The sequence below is a fragment of the Lygodium microphyllum genome, chromosome 12 (assembly GCF_053477565.2).
Source record: "Lygodium microphyllum isolate KBCC chromosome 12, Lygodium_microphyllum_v1.1.10, whole genome shotgun sequence".
In the NCBI taxonomy this organism is placed as follows: domain Eukaryota; kingdom Viridiplantae; phylum Streptophyta; class Polypodiopsida; order Schizaeales; family Lygodiaceae; genus Lygodium; species Lygodium microphyllum.
This window is the reverse complement of record NC_141146.1, coordinates 82,045,718-82,053,450: the sequence shown is the minus strand read 5'-3', so window position 1 is coordinate 82,053,450 and position 7,733 is coordinate 82,045,718. Positions and strand designations below refer to the sequence as shown.

The window sequence follows — 7,733 nt, the reverse complement described above, 5'->3', positions numbered from 1 at the left end:
AGTAGATGTAGTTGATGAAAATATATGAAAGTTTTCTAGAGCTATCTAGGGTTGTAACTAATGTGAGCAAAAGCAAGTTTATTTACCTAGGATTGAATGAGTTAGCAAAGTTGCTAAGGGAGCCAAGCTTCCAAGTAGCATAATTGAAGCTGTAGTTGCTTGATTCTAAATAATTTGGGTGATTTCAAGATTTCAAGATTTCAATAGGCATCCATGGTAGAGGATCTACGTGTCTATGCTCGCACTCTGTTGCAAAGTGTTTGGGCTCCTTCCATGGTAGAGGATCTGCGTGTGGTAGCATCTCCCTTCCTGTGGGTTGCCCACTTCGCAATCATAGCAGATGCTGGTGCTTCTGTATCAGCATGTTGGCCTTTGCAGCTAATGAGAGATTGCAGGGAGATCATCGTTGTCGTGGCCGGTAGCAGGACCACCAGTCGCCGCGACCGTGCTTCGATTGAGCTGAAATTCAGAAGAGTCTGGGTGTGCCAGGAAGCTTATGTCTCAAGATAAGGCTCCTCCTCCACCTGCATTGAGCTTTTGCGAGTCCTGAGGTGCCCCTTGCGCTGTGGATCTGCATTCAGCTTTTGCGAGTCCTGAGGCGCCCCTTGCGCTGTGCCAGGAAGATTATGTCTCAAGGTAAGGCTCCTCCTCCACCTGCATTGAGTTTTTGCGAGTCCTGAGGCGCCCCTTGCGCTGTGGATCTGCATTGAGCTTCTGCAAGTCCTGAGGCGCCCCTTGCGCTGTGGATCTGCACTTTTGCTTCGTGCTGCACACTGTAAGATGGGGGAAACATAGACTCAGACATGGATCCGCTGAGGAAGCACCACAAAGTTTGAAGCAGAAGTGATTGACATTCCTCCAACTCCGACTCATGGTGAGAGAAAGTATGCTGCCTTCCCCTTCTCGAACATTGGGGTTTTGCTCCTTAACAAGTACCTGTTGAGCATCTATGGCTACAAGTACCCCATATTTTTTTACCATGCTTCACATGTGCGTATGTGCTGTCTACAGTTATGTTGCAATAGCATGCCTAGAGATTGTGCCAATGCAGTACATCTTGTCAAAGCAGCAGCTTTTGAAGATTATTGCTCTTAGTGTCATCTTTTCATTTTCTGTAGTGTGTAGCAACACATCCCTGAGGTACTTGCCGGTATCTTTTAACGAGGTCAGGTTTACCAGGTTTGGAAAACAGGTTCAGCTTTCTGAGGGAGAGATTAAGCAGCTTTGCAAGTATTCCAGAGACATCTTTCTCCAAAGTATTCAGCAGCCCAGGAAAGTAATCCTTCAAGATGTTTGTGGTGTTCACAGTGGCTTAAGCAAACTACATTGATGGGACACAGTTCAAAAGTTGAAAAAGAAGGCTTTGATGCTTATCCCGATTGTTCAGGATGAAGATGACAAAGTTAATCTTTCAAAAGCCAAGTTGTTGAGTCCTGTGATACAAGAAGTTTCTTTTGGAGCTGCTTTTGTAGAGCTCTTGGAAGTCTTCAAATGAACAGTCAGATCTGTTTTTCGGGAAAGTAGATATTACATATTCAATTTGTGGAGTCCTATATTAATGATGCAATACAGTTCTATTTGTTGTTCATGGATGGTGATTGCCTGTACATGAGAAGCATTATGATGTCAACTAAAGATCCACAGGTAATACTAGTTTCAATGTAGTGGACTTCTTTCTTAACTTCATGGTCCCTTTTTCAGAGAAGTTTCCTTGCCTGGTTTTCCATGAGTAATGTGCAAGAGAAAAGTCCAGTTTTGTAAAAGTGCTGAATCATTATCTAACTTGGCAAGCTGACACAGAAATATTATAGTTATACCCATTTGGATGATTTCAGGGACCAGCTGGAGGCATATGGTGTGATGTTGATGTGGTAGAGTTCTCTTATTTTGGTATTCTAGCCGCAAACCCTAAGCAAGAGGTATACACAGAGCTGGCTGAAGGTTTAAGGGGCAATGACCCATCCATCGGTCTAAGATCTCAGGTAAAAAGCCAGTGAAAAACTTCAAAGTTTGAATACAAACTGCTCATCTTAAATTTAGTCATTCTATAACTTTACGTTTGTTTTGGAGGTGTGCATCTTACAACCAAGTTTCTAAATTGTCTCAAGGATCAGTTGCATAGTGTATAGAAAATAGAAATGACCATCTCATGTGTTTCTGTATTTTTGGTGTCATTAGATGTTTTCCGCACATTTTACCCTCCTTTCCATAAACTTTGAGAAATGCTGAGAGTGTGTACATGCTTCATCATATATTAATTAAAAAACTGATGGTGTTTTTTACACTGTAGAGGTGAAAATTGGCATATTTTTAGTTGCAATATATGTAAATAATTGTTGCATCATTACTAGTTTGACAATTCTGATACGTTTCTCTCTCTGGTGAATTTCACAGGTTGCAGGTCAGGAGACATTTGGTACACTTGGAGCCATAGTACAGAGTAGGACAAGGACTCGTCAGGTTGGGTTTCTGACAAATCGACATGTTGCGGTTGATTTGGACTACCCCAACCAGAAGATGTTCCATCCACTGCCTCCAAATGTTGGACCTGGTGTTTATTTGGGTGCAGTGGAAAGGGCAACGTCTTTTATTACAGATGAGCGATGGTATGGCATTTTTACAAGTGTGAATCCATGTTTTCCTCTTTGCTGTTAAGGCACTCTTTATTGTCCATTTTATAAACTTCTCTGTGAGTTGAAAGAAGAATTTTGGTTTCCATTTCTTGATATGACAATATTGATACTTGATGATGTTTGCTCATGGGGCAGGGACATTTGTGCGAGCTGATGATGCTTTCATTCCATTCGGGGACAATTTTGATATCTCCAAAGTCACAACTACTATCAAAGGGGTAGGTGAGATGAGAGATGTTATAACTATTGACTTGCAAGCAAGCATCAACAGCATCGTGGGGAGGAGGGTAATAAAAGTTGGCAGAAGCTCAGGGCTAACAGAAGGAAGCATCATGGCATATGCCTTTGAGTACAATGATGAGAAGGGCAATTGCTTTTTCACTGATTTCCTGATTGTGGGCGAGAACCAGCAGGCATTTGACATGCAGGGAGACAGTGGCAGCCTGGTACTGATGCTTGAGGAAGGCAAGAAAAAGCCTAGCCCTGTGGGAATAATATGGGGAGGCACAGCGAATCGTGGGTGCCTGAAACTTCAGAATGGAGATGCACTTGTGATTTGGATAAGTGCAGTGGACCCACAGTCACAACATCGTCAATGGATCATCAGACTGTGACAAGGAGGATAGATTGGATGAGGAATTAGATGCAGCAGCTATTAGGAAATGCGCTGAAATTCAGCAAGCCATATCCATAGGAGCCACATCGTTTTTGCTGACAGAGTACATGGTTTATCTCATGGGCATATTTGCTGCTGTCATTTTCTTGTTCCTGGGATCTGTGAACTGGTTCAGTACTAAGCCCCAGCCTTGCAGATACGATCCAAAGCAGGAATGTGCCCCAGCTCTCTTTACAGCGATTTTCACTACAGTTGCATTTATATTGGGAGCTTTGACGTCCATAGTGTCGGGATTTTTGGGCATGATGATCGCAACATATGCAAATGCTCGCACAACTTTGGAAGCCAGAAAAGGGATAGGCAAAGTATTCAAAATCGCCTTCCAATCAGGTTCGGTGATGGGTTTCTTACTTGCTGCTAATGGCCTCATAGTTTTATACATCACTATAAAACTGTTCCAGCTTTATTACAAGGATGATTGGGAGGGCCTTTTTGAGGCCATCGTTGGCTATGGGCTTGGATGCTCATCCTTGGCTCTATTTGAAAGGGTTGGAGGTGGAATCTATACCGAAACTGCGGCTGTTGGAGCAGATCTTGTTGGAAAAGTAGAAAGGAATAACCCAGAGGACGATCCGCAAAATCTAGCGATCATTGCTGACAATGTGGGTGATAATGTGGGAGATATTGCTGGAATGGGTTCAGATTTGTTTGGCTCCTTTGCTGAAGCTTCTTGCGCAGCTCTTGTTGTGGCTTCCATGTCATCATTTGGCACAAATCATGACTTCATTGCTATGTGCTTCCCTCTACTCATTAGCTCTATGGGCATTGTGGTGTGCCTCATCACAACCTTGTTCACAACTGATGTATTCGAGATCTCAAATCTAAGGGATATTGAATCTACACTGAAGAGACAGTTGCTGATATCCACCATCTTAATGACATTCGGTGCAGCTTTTGTTTGTTGGCTGGCACTACCATCCACGTTTTACATATATGATCCTAACGGTGGTGCAAAGATGGTTCAAAACTGGAAACTATTTTTTTGCGTTGGAGTAGGGCTTTGGGTAGGGTTGGTAATTGGCTACGTTACAGAGTATTTCACCAGCAATACATACAGACCAGTCCAGGATGTTGTTGATTCTTGCAGGACAGGAGCTGCTACCAATGTCATCTTTGGTTTGGCACTTGGCTACAAGTCTGTAATTGTTCCAATATTTGCTATTGCTGTTGCCATCTATGTCAGCCATACCCTAGCAGCCATGTACGGGATCACAGTTGCAGCTCTTTGAATGCTTTGTACCATTGCCACCTATCTAGCCATAGATGCATATGGTCCCATAAGTGATAATGCTGGTATCGCAACCGGTCTCTGGATGACCATGATACTTCTTACATATCTCTCCACAAGAAGCGCAGCTGCAATATAGACTATGAGGCCGCAAAGGCTTTCAAGATGGACAGATTCCTCAACCATAGGACTTCTTCAAAGTCCAGCTTGCGGCATCAACAACCCCCAGTTGACAGCACTCCGCTCTCTGAATTGGTCTTCGTGATCCACACTTTGGGGGAGCGCTTTCTCAGATTAGAAGAGATGAAACTGCAGATGCAGAGAGAGTCTGAGCGATTTCGTGATGATTTGGAGGCCAGGCGTACAAAGATGTTCCTAGAGTCCCAGAAGCAGATTGCTGAGATGTTTGCTTGGGCTCTGAGCAGCAGTAAGAAAACTGATGAGCTCTTGCTGATGATTGTCGGTATTTTGTTCATCATTTGATTATTCTAAATGTTTCTTTCTTCCAGCTCATTTTTGGCTCTTCATGCTATGTTTCACATCATTTCATCTATATTACAGCTAATGCGTTGAAATTATTCCATGCTTTGTTTATAAGAAATGTTTTGAGCTGATGGGATGATATTTCATTTCATTCTTATTCCAATTGTTGAAATGTTCCAGCTGATGTTTCATTATTATTCGAGCTGTTGAGTTGTTCTAGCTGATGTTTCATTGTTTCCAGTTGTTGTTTGTCTATTTTCAGTTGATTCGTCTCTTCAAGCTTATGTTTATTCTACTTGATGTTTTATCTATTCTAGCTAAGGAGCTGATGTTGCAGCTAATGTGTGCTCACTTGATGCACTTTTGGGGTTCCACTTCCAGTGTCTCGTGTCTCTCTTCTCTTCTCTCTTCCTCCGTTCCTCGTCTCCCTCACGCACTGTTCAACAGGAAGTTTGTAAGATGCTTCAAACCAGAAGGAGAAGTTGGTGAGCCCATAAAAGTATGAACAATGAATTCCTTGTTTTCACCTGCTTAATTTACTATCAGATGGTGTAAAGAACAGGGCAAAAAAGGTATGCGTGTTTTGATGTTTTGATGTTTTACAAATGCGTGTTTTGATGTTTTACAAATGTCTCTTATGTTTCTAAACTTTGGTTTATTATGTGTACATAAAGGTAACAAAATCACAAATGATGGTACAAGAGATAATGGAACAATGAAAGCTAAGGAGGTCATTGGCCCTAATGTCTCTTCAAATCACGATATAGGTATATGTCTTTATTTCTACTAAACTTTGAAAATTAAAATTTGTACATATTTTACATCTTGCTTTATTAGGTGATTCCTTTTGAGATTAACTAGCTTTAATTAGACTCTTTGTCTAATTTAAAATGTTCATAGTTATTCGTATTTTTAAACTTTGAGGAATTGTGTGTATATATATAAATATAGATTAAAGAACAACAAAAGGTGGGAAAAGAAGTAATGTAAGAAAGGGAGATCATGAGGTTACTTGCAATAATGTTTCTTCAAGTCAAGATGCAGGTACCAACTTTAAGGATAAAAAACTTGTACAAATTTGGTGACCCAAATTGATACAAAATATCTAATTACTTTCTTTTGTGCTATTGAAATTTTTCATAACCTTGTATTATTGTGAGCTTTGGTTAACTCTATGTATATATATGTAAACAAGTTACTAAAGAGACACAAGAGACAATGCAAGAAAGGAAGACATTGAGATTGCTTGCCTTAATACTTCTTCAAGCCAAGAATCAGGTATTACCGGCTTTCTTATGTTGATAATGAGTCATTTTTTGAAATGGTTATACTAACTAATGATATTTGATCACTTGAGTATCAATAGAAGTGATACGCATACCATCATATGATGATATCTATCAGCCATCCATGTTGAAATTTAGAGAAGAGGGTAGACAAACATTTATTACTTTGCAACATATTGGAGATTTAAGGGATAAAACAATCAAGACACACATGTTGCTTAATTAGTTTTTAGTTCTATGCTCCTTTAAAATTATTTTCATTTTTCTTTTGGTTGCTAGAAGTAGATGTTGATGTCTTAATTTGTTTAATCTATTTTGATCATTAGATGTATGTTATTGATCCTTACTTAGAAATGATGACATTCTCTATATAATTTTCTAGTTAAAAAATTTATTGTGCAATTTCTTGTTTACTTAGAAATGATGACATTCTCTATATAATTTTCTAGTTAAAAATTTTGTGCAATTTCTTGTTAGATATTAGCATGTCTAAAAGGAAGGGCAAAGTAGATAAAGTGATAAGGAAAAAAGAGAATTTCCACGGAATTCCCTAGTTGAAAGTACATATAAGTAGGGAATGTAAAAAATAGGAAAAATGAGAGATTTCCTAGTGAGAGTACCTAGGGAATCACCTCTATAAATTTTTTCCTATATATGAAATATTTCCTATATAGGAATTATTTCCTACATAGAAAATTTTGTATTTTCCTATGTAGGAAATATTTCGTATGTAGGAAATATTTCCTACATAGGAAAGGTCTTATGTGATTCCCTACTTATTCTCACTAGGAAATGTCCCATTTTCCCTAGTTTTTACTTTCCCCACTTATATGTATTTTCAACTAGGGAATCCCATGGGGAATTCTCTTTTTTTCCTATATGGGGATCGATTGAAAGTTCCTTGTGCATGTCTCTACTACTTCAACAGGAAGAGGAAATAGTCCACCACATAGAGCTTGCATCATGATGGTAATATGTTTCCGCCATTGTGGAATATGATGATGGTAATATATTTTCACCATTTTGGAATAAACTTCTTGTAGAAAGTGGCTTTGGAAATAAGAATCTCCAACTCTTCAGTGGAAGAAGGAACTTTACAACATCCATTGAATTTTCCTCTTCTTAGCAATGCCATTTCCTTCATTTTCAGCCTGTTTTGATGCTTGTTGATGGAAGATTTCCCTGGCTGCGCACCAAAAACATGGAGCCTCAAGAGAGACACCAAGGAAAACGGGATTCTACTACAAGAAAATCTATCTTGTAACATCAACAAGCTTTTATTTCATTCTTTTGATGATCAAAACAAGGAAAACAACAAATCTTCACGTAGCAACATAGTAGATATATCCCACAGATTTGATAGAATCAATCATAACCTTCAACATCTTTACAGAATTCATCAATAGAACAAGGAACATAAAAGAATA

General features: G+C 39.5%; 1 pseudogene; it reads left to right on the top strand.

Moving 5' to 3' along the window:
* Nucleotides 1-213: 213 nt before the first annotated feature.
* Nucleotides 214-4,676, top strand: LOC148027982 (uncharacterized; annotated as a pseudogene).
* Nucleotides 4,677-7,733: the final 3,057 nt, after the last annotated feature.